Genomic DNA, 12,270 nt, shown 5'->3' with positions numbered 1-12,270 from the left:
TCGCTGGAGTTACAGTTGTTTTTCCGAGCTCCTGCTGATAAGCATTTTTCTTACTTCTCTGGGGAAGTGAACCTGTGGATGACATTTCCCTGGCAGCCCCGAACACTCAGTGTTTCTCAGACTCACAGCCCAACACCTGGTGCCTACTAGGAGAAGGAATAATGAGAGGAACCAGAGGAAACGGACCCACCATATGGAGTGCTTAGTTCTTGCTTTAGTACTTTGTAAGCACAGACTCATTTCATTCGGAAGACAAGTCTGTGAATCAGGTATCCTTTTTCTTTTTTAATTTTTAAAAAATGTTTACTTATTTTTGAGAGAGAGAGAAACAGAGTGCAAGCAGGGGAGGGACAGAGAGACACAAAACTGAAGTAGGCTTCAAGCAGTCAGCACAGAGCCCGATACAGGGCTCGAACTCACAAGCTGCGAGATCATGACCTGAGGTGAAATTGGATGCGTACCCGACTGAGCCACCCAGGTGCCCCTGAGGCAGGTACTCCTATTTGTCCCATCTTACCGGTGAGTACAGGAAAGCCCAGAGAGGTTAAGTAACTTGCTCAAGGTCACATAGGTAGTAAATGGGATCTGAGCATGGGGAGGCTCACTCTAAAGAATATGCCTCGGTTGAGTGTCTGACTTCAGCTCAGGTCATGATCTCACGGTCCGTGGGTTTGAGCCCCGCGTTGGGCTCTGTGCTGAAAGCTCAGAGCCTGGAGCCTGTTTCAGATTCTGTGTGTGTGTGTGTGTCTCTCTCTCTGCCCCTCCCTGTCTCAAAAATAAATAAACATTTAAAAAAATTTAATAAATAAATTCGTAAGCACTAGTGGTAACTTGAATATGAAATAAAGGAAGCCCATTTTTTGGCAGCAAAAACTGAGCACTTAGGAAGGAATGCATTAAGCATAAATGTTTATCCAACACACACATACGCACACACACCCACCCACCCCCACCCCCCCCACACACACGCACACACACCCCACCCAAAATGGACAAGAACATACACATCAGTGAAGAGAGAAAGTCTCCACAAGGTTGAAAAGACTAAAATACCTGTATTGTGTTAATTGTCGGTCCATTTCAGTGATATTATTTCTGAGTTCTACCATCCCCCAACTACACCCCAACCTAACTTTCACCACCAGATCAATGATCCTAAAACAGAAATTTATGGTGCATCCACTGATCCCAAACGTCCTCATCCACCAGACCCCAATCCTGCCATAACACAGAAAAAGGTCAAAATCCAGTCATGAACAATGGCCCTATCCATTCTTGAGATATCTTCACTTACTTTTTTTCAGTTTATAATTATTTTTTGAGGTTTTTTTAAATTGTAAAACATTCAGAATGAAATGTACTCTTTTAACAAATTTTTAAGTGTATAATTCAGGAGGCACAATGTTGGACAGCAGACGTCTAGAACTTATCTATCTTGTGTAATGGAAATTTGATGCCCAATAAATAGCAAATGCCCATTTTCCCCCTCCCCCCAGCCTTGGGCAGCCACCATTTTTCACTATTTTTGATTCCTCCTGTAAGTGGAATCACATAGTATTTGTCCTTATGGGACAGGCTTATTTCACTTAGAATAATGTCCTCCATGTTCATCCATGATATCACACTTAGTTTCTATATTCATTTTCTGATTTTTCTACAGTTGCCTATTAACTGACCTCCCATGTCCACACCACATGCTCCCCACCTGGAGTTTTCTATTTGTTTGCTTTCATGAAGCTTTTCCAGATTTTTTCCAACTTAGGCAACCCATCCTTTCATCACACAATATGCACTGCCACTTACTGAAACCTTACGCTCGTTGTGATGTTTCTTGTGCGCTTTACCTGCCTGTGTTTCCAATTAGGTTAAACATGGATCCCATACTACATGTATGTCCTTCATAGTATTTATCACAGTGTCTTTCCACAGAGTAATTATGCAGTAAATATTGTTTAATCGAGTGGATGGTTATAATCTCCTTAAGGGAACATTTAACTTACCTTAATATCCCCAAGGCCCAGGAAGTACTTGACATACAGTAAATGCTCAGTAACCATCGTATTGTGTAGGGGGAGAAAGAGAGAGACTGAGCTCATTTGCTGAGATCACATACAGAGGTCAGTTCTCAGTTCTCTCCTGATTGGACTTTGCAGTGGCACTGACCCAGCTTCTGGTGCCTTCCTACTGAAAACATCTCCTTCAGTAGACTTCAGGACATCTGCTTTCTCAGCTTTCCTCCTTGGTCACTGCTCCTTCTCAGTCTGGTTTGCTGTCCCTATGTCTTCTCCCAGCCTCTTCACCTTGCAATGGCCCCAGGCTCAGTCCCTGGTCATTCTTTCCCCTTCCCTCCCCTCTCCTCTTCTGCCCTCCCTTCCTTTTTTCTCCACTCTTCCCTTCTCTTCCTTTCTCTGGTCCTCACTCCATAGGTGACCTCATTCATTCATGGCTTCAACACAGCCATACTGAGAACTCTCATACTGACAACTCCAGCCTGACTCCAAAACTATAATGTGCTCCTAGCTGCCTGATGTTCCCACTGGGACATTCCAGATGGAATACATCCCGAGCTGAGCCCTCCATCCCCCTCCCTGTAGCTGGTCGCCAGCACTGTTCCTCATCTCGGTTCAGAACGGGAACATGGTTACTCCTGTACCACGGGCACTCCTGACTATCTCATTCTCTCACATCGCAGTCCATCAGGAAACACTTCTGGACTCTACTGCCAAAATACACACCGATGCCAACAACCTCTCACCTCCCATCCGCCCATCAGTGTGACCTGAGCTGCCGTCACTGCTCACCGGGTTGTTACGACAGTGGCCCAGTTGATTTCCCACACAGAAGCCAGGGAGGTCCTCTCTGAATGTAGCTCAGATCATGTCACGGTGCTTCCATGACCCCTGCACCAGCCCTCCACTTTACTCAGGGCAAAACTCAAAAGTTTTTATGAGGCAATATCCAACCGGACTTGCTGTGTACCTTTCCGACCTCAGGCTCCTGGAGACTAATTTCCCTGTGGCCCGCTCCCCTCTACCTACAATGTCCTCCTTGCTCTTTACCCCAGTCATCTATTCCCCCATCACAACTTCCCCCAAATTAAGTGGCTTAATGCAATTTGTTATCTCTCCGTGGCTCTGTAGGTTGGCTGACTTTGGCTCGGCATTCTTCCTTAAGGTTTCTGCTGTGGTGACAGACCACTGTCAGCCAGATCTGAAGTCATCTACAGACTCAAAAAATTGGGCGTCCAAGATGACTCACTCCCATGACTCATGGTTGATGCCTGGATCTTAGCTAAGGCTGCAGACCAGAGCGCCTCCGTGTGACCTCTCTACGCACCTTGAGATTCTCACCGTGTGGCCCAAGGGGAGTCGGTGTTCTGGGAGAGACCGTCCCAAGAACGACTGGTCCAGGAACCAGGAGGCAGAAGTTTTCTGGCAGTTAAGTGAGAGCCCCACATACCACTGGCCCAGCAACACTTCTGCTATATTCTATTGGTGTCGGCAGAGCCTGGCAGGATCTAGAGACTTGGAGCAACAGATTCTCCTTGGTCATGGGAAGGTGGCAAGATCGCTCTGCAGGAAAAGCATGTGGGACGGGAGGCGTTATTGAGGCAATCTTTGGAAAATATAGTAAGTTGTGCTATTTTTCAAACACATGAGCTACACTCCCACCCCCACGCCTCACGCTAGCCTTCCCTCCTCCAGTAGTGCTTTTCTCTCAGTATCAACTTCTCAGTCTCCTGTTGCTCTGAAGTCTTTGCTTATTCACCTACCTCACTCTGACAATATGCCAATGAGCCCACCCTTGACTGCTGTACTTCACATTATATGTAAGTGCTCTTCCCTAGGACCAAGTGCGCACCCATTAAACTCTGCTTGACCAAACTTTAGGCAGGCTCCTCTCCACACCGGCCCCTAAATGTTGGCTTGTCCTCAAGATTAGACAAGCATTAAACCACTATGGTGCAAAACATCCGCCCCTAACACACCTCATTCTGAGAATCTGCTAACCATAAAGAAAAACACCTTGCTGTGAAAACACCCCAAAGATGCCACCTGCCAAGCCCCCCCACTTGCCCTCCTCCCCCACAGACTTCCTGGTAGCTCTTCCCACCCCACCCTATAAAATAAAAGCTTTTTTAATTTTTTTAAATATATTTTTAAGTATTTTTTTGAGAGTGAAAGAATGAGTGAGGGAGGGTCAGAGAGAGAGGGGGGGGAGAGGATCCAAAGTGGGTTCTATGCTTTGCAAGAAAGCCCAATGCGGGGCTCGAATTCATGAACCATGACATCATGACCTGAGCCAAAGTTGGACACCTAGCCGGTTGAGACACCCAAGGATACCAAAAGCCTTTTGTTTCTGTTTAATTTTGAGATATTTGCAGATTTCTAGGATCAGAGCATTCTGCCTATTGGAATAGTCTTTTTAAATGAAGTCTGTCTTTATCAAAGTCCGTATTTAATTTGACTTGACACTTAGTACTCCCAATCTGTTTTACCCTGCACCATTTTTTCTTATCACTTATTCCCTTCAAACATACTATGTATTTATCCATTATGTTTATGTCCTCTCCTCCATTGCAACATAAATTGTATGACAGGAGGATGTTTTTCTACTTTGGCTACTAAATTTCCATCATCCAGCACAAATGTCGCAGGTGCTCAAAAAGTATTTGTCAATTTAGAAGAGAAAGTCTCACGTGCGATGTGATGAAAGCATATCCATCTAATGCATAAAGATATAGAATAAAGAAATATTCACTATTGATCTTCTAGGATCTCAGTTTCTACCCCAGGTAATTGAGTCTCTGACATGCTGCTTGAGCTAGCTTCTCGTTTCCATCATGTGGTCTCTGCAAGACTCTTTTTAGTGCTGTCATATTTTTCTTACTCCCTGACTTCTTTCCCTCTCTGCTCTTGAACTAAGCTCAGAACTGGAGCCTGGTTATGGGTGAACTGTTTTCTCTGGTGCTATCAGCCACTGGATTTTCAATCATTCTCTCATAGCATGCCCCTGCTAACTTACGTTATCGTGTTCTATTATGTGTTCTCAGATGCTGTATTGCTATTTAGTCTTGATGGTCTTTCTTCTTGCCCAGCTGTTCTGGCCCCCGAGCTTGTCTGGCCTCTCTGGGCAGGCACAAAGCTGCTGTCTTCCACACCCTACCCGAGTGACTTAAGTCCCTCACAGGCACAGCCTGAGACAAAAGAAAAAGACACGTCTCTTCTTCTTGATCATGCATAGGTAATTAATGGAGTGAACTTTTGTCAAAATGATCTCCAGACACAATGATTTGCCATTCATGGTTATTCCTCCACATTTAGGTTCTAGGCAGAGAGGGAAAGAGGGAGAAAAAAAGGATCATCTGATCATAATGAGTTTCAGCTCATGAGCATCAGTCATCTTGTTACACACTGCTGCTCCTGTAAATAAGTCCCAGAGCCCGACTGCAATGGCTGAGAACCAAGACCTCAGGATTTCATCCAAGCATTGCTAAGGAGTTGGTTAGCCTTATCTAATACAGCAAAGGCATTATTAGGCTAAAATAGTAATTCACAATCCTGGGCAATTTTGGGTCCCAGAGGATATTTGTTAATGGCTTTGAGATAGTTTTGCTTGCTGCGGCTGAGCTGGGGTGGGGGCACGGATTGCCGCTAGCATCTGGCAGGGCGAAGCCTTGGGCACTGCCATGGGAGGCTGGAAAATCCAAGCTAGTCTCAACTTTACATAAAAGCAAGACATATAATAAAAATGTCCCTCTCATTTGGTCAAGTATTCAATAAATGCGAGTGGACCAGTTGACTAATGGATGGCAAGGGTTCCATTTGTATTTTACACAGAATAAGATTCAATTTTTTATAAACAAGTGAAAGAAAAAAGGTAAGGTGAATAGTTATGTAACCTTAGGCTAGACATGCTATTTCTTTTTTTTAATGTTTATTTATTTTTGAGAGAAAGAGAGAGAGAGAGAGAGAGAGAGAGCGAGCACAAGCAGGAGGGGGCAGAGCTGTCAGCAGAGCCCAACACAGGACTCAAACTCATGAACCATGAGATCACGATCCTGTGAGATCATGACCTGAACCGAAGTCGGACACTTAACCGACTATGCCACCCAGGTGCCTGACAAGCTATTCCTGAAAGTGACATTAATTCTATCTACCCTTTAGGGTCCAGTTCAAGTTTAAGTTCCTGGTTCATGTTCCTGGGAAGTGGCAGGAAGGATGGAATAAATTTCTGTTGCCCAGCGAGCAAAGTAAGTTTCAGCTCTGGGGAGGCTGGCTTAAGCCTGCAGATGAACAAGAGGCCTGATTAAATAGGATTTTGTCAAAGGAGCTTAAGTTTCACTTCTCAGTTCATGCTTTGGTAAAGAGAAAGAGTGTTCCCAAAGAGATACAGATGTGGAGCATCGAATCCCAGCTCCAGTGTTCAGCTTCTGTCTAGAGAACACAGCTCCCAGCCATACACACACGTCTTCCCCTACTTGTAATTACATAATTACATTTTAGCCCTTGTGCCTGGTTTCTTTACCCCCTTGAAAACCACATGGGTTGGCTCCCCTTGATTGATGAAAACAAAATCTATTGCTACAGTGTCATTTTCCAAGAGAAAGGGGAATATATTAAATATCAGGCAGTAAAAGGGTACAATTAGAACATGATACCTACAGCCAAGGACAAGGACGATTTTTCTTCAATATGGCTACAAGTCTTCTTCCACTGTTTTTTTTTTTCTTTAAAATCTCCATATAACTGTCCCTGCAGGCATGGCTGGGGAAGGATGCTCTGGTCTGGTCTCAAGCCAATAACAGGCAGAGCTGTATCTGCAACTATTTTCTTCAAAGAGTCCATGTATAATCCAATGACAGTTTTCTTGTTTTTAGAGATGCTCTTCCTCATCTATTGCTCCTCATTCACTTACAATCTGGGCAGAGAAGTCCATATGGGCCTATAACCCTGTTCAGAATCAGAATGGGGAGTGAGTCCCATTGCTTGCATCCCAAGTGAGGAAGCAATAATACAAGTGGAGGACCAAGGTTCTAGAAAGCAGTGAGGCTCTTTACAGAGAAAGAGAGCAGAGCACAAGGAAGGTGAGTTACATTTTAAACAAGGAGACTGGGTATCAAATCAGACAGCATAGCCTATTGCAATGCAAAGAACAAAACGCTTTCAAAACTTCTGCATAGAGGGGCACGTGGGTGGCTCAGTTGGTTAAGCAGCCAACGTCAGCTCAGGTCGTGATCTCACAGTTCGTGAGTTTGAGCCCTGTTTTAGGCTTTGTGCTGACAACCTGGCACCTGGAGTCTGCTTTGGATTCTCTGTCTCCCTCTTTCTCTGCCCCACCCCTGCTTACACTCTGTCTCTCAAAAACAAACAAATGTTAAATAAATAAATAAATAAATAAACACATAAATAAACAAACTCTGCATACTAAACACGAAATTTAAGTATGGAGATTTTTTTTAGGCTCCAGTAACTGGACGTTGAACAAATTTCCCTTGACTTTACAATGTTCCTGGAAAAGATTTCTCTGCCCATTCCAGTCCTCAGTTTGTCCAGATTACCTGGCCAATAATTTGTTTTTCACACAATTTCCTGTATTTTTTGCATTTCCCAAATTTTGACTAGTCATTCAGTTTTGCATGAACTGTTCCTGGGCTTTCCATATATGCTTTGAATAACTTGAGTATGGGGAGTTCGCTTATCTTGTGTTCTCCAGAGTATAAAGCACAATTCTTTTCCCCAAACTAGTGGTATTTGTGATTTTAAACTGTAACTGCTTAATGACTCCACACAACTGAGTGGAGGACAGAATAATATCTCATCTACCCAGATCTCACTGCTCCCGTAGTCTTATCTTTCTGAAGCATGTGAAAGAACCGTAAGAAAAGGAAAAGCTCTCAAACATCCAAAATGGGTGTTATTAAGTTCATTTGTACCATCCTAAATGACCATAAAATAACTAAGGGGGAAATCCTGAGATTGTTATAGCTAGGAATTACATTCACAATATGACACAGGAGTTAGAATAGGATAAATAACCCTTGACCCAGATTTTTTTTTCAGATGCCAGTACATTGGAATTTTTTTTTTCTTTTCATCAAACACCAACCAGCCTAAATCTCTCTCCTTGCTATATCGAGGAGACACTTCCCGGAAGACAAGGAGTTTTAGCACTGCAATTTTGCCAAATGTATTTGGGACAAAAAACAACAACCCAATCTTTCATCATCTTCATGGATATGTGCAGTAGGCAGTAGGAACAAATATGTCAAAAAGAAACACAATAAATGAAGATTCTGTTCATAATGGGTATACTACAGTAAGTTACAGATAAAGCATTTAAATTCTCTGGAGTTTGACTTTCTTTGTTTTAATTTTTTTTCGTTTATTTATTTTTGAGAGACAAAGAGAGACAGAGCCCGAGCAGGGGAAGAGCAGAGTGAGAGGGAGACACAGAATCTGAAGCAGGCTCCAGGTTCTGAGCTGTCAGCACACAGCCAGGTGCAGGGCTTGAACTCACGAACCATAAAATCATGACCTGAGCTGAAGTTGGAAGCTTAAACAACTGAGCCACCCACACACCCCTGGAGTTAGACTTTCCATCCAGGCATAAAGTAATGACTTTTATGAAACAGAATAATTTGGCAATTCTGGCACAGACAAGTATGAAACAGAGAAGAGAGTTATCAAAGCAGATGGAATTCGACATGAATCCGTATGAACATCCAGGCAGGAGCATGAGAGCAATGTGACTTAACATGTGACTAAAGGACCCGCCATCACCTAAGGCAGGAGGCTGTGGTGTCAGCTAGTTATGTCATACTACATCAGATGTCATCTGTGCTGTGAGTAACACTGTGCTCAGGGAGCCACCGTTGATCTTGTGGATTAAATTAGTCAGCCTTGACTCGCTCTTTGTGTTATCTTTAAAAAGCATCAAATAAAAAGCCCTTTTTAGGTATTGTTAGAAACTGGTTTTATACAGCCATTTGAGGCTCAATTTAGTGAGTGATGGAAGCTCGGAGATCGAGATAAAAATGACTCCATAATTTTTCTCCTCGAAGCTCAGAAACAGAAATTGCTATTAGAAATACAAAAAAGAGGGGCACCTGGTGGCTCAGTCGGTTAAGCATCTGACTCTTGATCTCTGCTCAGGTCATGATCTTATGAGATTGAGCCCTGCATCGGGCTCTGTACGGACAGCACAAAGCCTGCTTGGGATTTTCTCTCTCGTTTTCTCTCTCTCTCTCTCTCTCTCTCAAAAATAAATAAAAAGCATTTAAAAAAATAAGTACATAGTGTTAAATGTTAAAAGCATGCATTTTATAACCTAAATTTCCAAAACCACTTTCTTCTGTTTACTCTTAGTAACTTAAATAGGATTCAATTCAAATAGTTTGGGTGCAGCCATGACAGAGCATGGGTTCTAGACTGCTCCCATCCCCACTACTGTAAACAACTATGAAAGTGGACAAAAGAAGCAAAGCATTTCTGAAGGGTAAATGGGAGAGGGAGGGGGTGATGTCAGTGCACAGCTTCGTGCTAGCAAAAAAGCAGACAATGTGCAAGCTCACTGTTTTCTGAAGTTTCTGCTTTGGGGAACTTCAAGGTCCCCATATGTCATCAGGAAAAGAGCCAAAGGAGAGAACGGCACTCTTGCTAAGCTGAGGAGGCAGCAATCAGGGTCGAGGGCTCCTAAAGCCTCTGGAATTTGCAGGGCCATGACCCAGAGAGAAGGGCACAGTGCAGACAGGAGTTTTCAGAAGGCTGAATGGGGAAATGGATTCTTGGCCCAGAGCTGGATCGTATAGACATGGAAGGAGTTTCTTCTACAGTGGAAAGGAAATACCACGGTGCTTCTAGACTCTGTTTTTGAGTACAAAGGAAATAAATTAGCAATTCAATAAAAAATAAATAAAAAATAAAAACAAAAACATGCAAACACTTGAAGTCACAAAGGACATTGTACTATTTCTAACAAGCATAATGAAAAAGCACCATGTCAATAATTTTAGGAAGCATCGAAGGTTGTGCTAGAGGAAAACTTACAACTTTAAATACTTAGATGCAGACCAAAAAAAGATAGAGGTAAAAATGAGTGATTCGTGTTGCCACTATAAAAGGATAGAACAGCAAAATAAACCCAAAGTAAGTAGTGGGAAGGAGTTAGTAAATATGAAATCTAAATCAATGAAATAGTAAACAAACATCACAGGAAGTAAGAAAGCCAAAAGTTGGATCTTTAAAAAGAGCATCAAAAATGTCCAGAGTGAATGTTACATGCTGCCCCAGATATTATATGTTAATTAAAACAATGCAGGGCACCTGGGTGGCTCAGTTGGTTAAGTGTCCAACTTCAGCTCAGGTCATGATCTCACGGTTTGTGGGTTCGAGCCCTGCATCAGGCTCTGTGCTGGCAGCTCAGAGCCTGGAGCCTGCTTTACATTCTGTGTCTCCCTCTTTCTCTGCCCCTTCCCCACTCATGCTCTGTCTCTCTCTGTCTCTCAAAAATGAATAAATGTCAAAAACAACAACAATATCACAGTCCATCACACTCCTGCCCCTGGGTTCACCATTTGTGAGGTGTCGAAGATGGACCTGATGGACAGTTCCGCTATAAAGCATCTAAAACCATCTAGTTCAGCAGAAGGTCCGAAACACCTGAGGAGCTCACTAAATACTTATTGAATCGATGACTGGAGTGTTTGCTTTAACAGACGAGGAGGCCGAGAGGCAGGCAGGGACTTGCCTAAGGTCACCAAGGCAGTAAGTGGTGGAACCTGGGTTCAAGTCCTATCTCTGGACCCTGGGTTTTGTCCTCCCCACTGACCATGTTTTCTGCCTTAGCCCAATCAGACTTTAGAGTTTCAACTCTCTATAACTTTAGTGAACCATAATAACTAGTTCTGTATTTAAATTGTCCTGGCAGACTGTCTCACAGAGATATTTCATGAACGTTCCTTTTCAAACTGGCTTGCTAGCCAGGAGTCCAGTACGAGGTGAGAAAGGGGGACAGTCAAGCATACAAAACTCAAACCCTGGCACCTTCGCAGCCCCACTTGGCACCGTGGAGCTGACCGACATCCACCCACGCGGGCAAAAGCCATTCTTCTCAGGTCTGCTCCCCTCCCAGCACTGTGCCTTCTGGTTACCTAAACCTGCTGAACCAAATCTTCTTGGGGCAGAGCTCGGGTTGAAGTGAGAAAACAGGTCTACCAGTGGAGAAATCTCAATGAAAATCACAGTGGAATTGAAATTGAATTTGAAATTGAAATTCTAATTTTGAAATTGAGGTAAAAATTGAAAGGAAATTCTCCTTTTCAATGGAAATCACGGGGGAGGGGGGGAGGTTGTCATAATCAACTAGGCTTAGGAAATGGTCAGATTTTAGCACCTCTGGTCAGAAGGAGGAAGAAGTAGGAAAGAAGCGATTAGAGAGGTTGCCGTCTGCAGAGGCATACCACCACCTATCTCCTAAACAGATAAAACAGTAGCAAGCACATACATAGCAGGAACTTCATGTCAGGTGCGGCCCTCAAAACCTTGCAAAACTAATATTCAAGTACTCAGTCCTCACGACAACCCCACAGCATAAGAACTATTATTACCCCCAGTGATGGCAAAACTGAGTCAAAGGCAGGTTAAGTAACTCACTTGAATTCATGGAGCTAATCGTGGTGGAGTCAGGCTTTAGACCCAGGAAGTCTGGTTCTGAAGTCTATGCCCCCCACATTACAGAAAGGATCGTTTTTACTATGAACAATAGCTCCTGGTTAGATAGGCGGACCAGATCTCAATTTCTCCTCCAAAAGTTGAAACTTCACAAAATAATGACAGGCACTCACTGATGTCACAAGCCCTGAATGCGGTTAAGTGGATGGCAAGTAGAGTGACACCCATGCCTTCCTTCCCCCATTCATCCGTTATTCGTCATCTGACCCATTAAGGAATGTACAGCTATGAACTGAGTCCGTGTTCCGAAGGAATGATATTTTGACAGCGAACCACAAATATTTATTTAACACCTACCATACACTAGCCTTACAGATTGGAGACTGACTGGGACTTAAAGAATATTTACAGCAGGTGGTCTGTGATTAGAAACGTCCGCAGCAGCCATGTCAGACTGTCCCTGCTCTTACAGAACCTGCAGGCTAGAAGGAAAGACAAATATTAATAAGTTAATCCATTAGAGAATGTATAGCTGCAGAGTGAGTGAGGTGCTCTCTAAAGGAAAGACAGGACTGTATTAGTGATTCACAGGAGACAT

Source organism: Suricata suricatta, chromosome 15 (assembly GCF_006229205.1).
Source record: "Suricata suricatta isolate VVHF042 chromosome 15, meerkat_22Aug2017_6uvM2_HiC, whole genome shotgun sequence".
NCBI lineage: Eukaryota > Metazoa > Chordata > Mammalia > Carnivora > Herpestidae > Suricata > Suricata suricatta.
The sequence above is the reverse complement of the archived record's forward strand: the minus strand, read 5'-3'. Positions refer to the sequence as shown.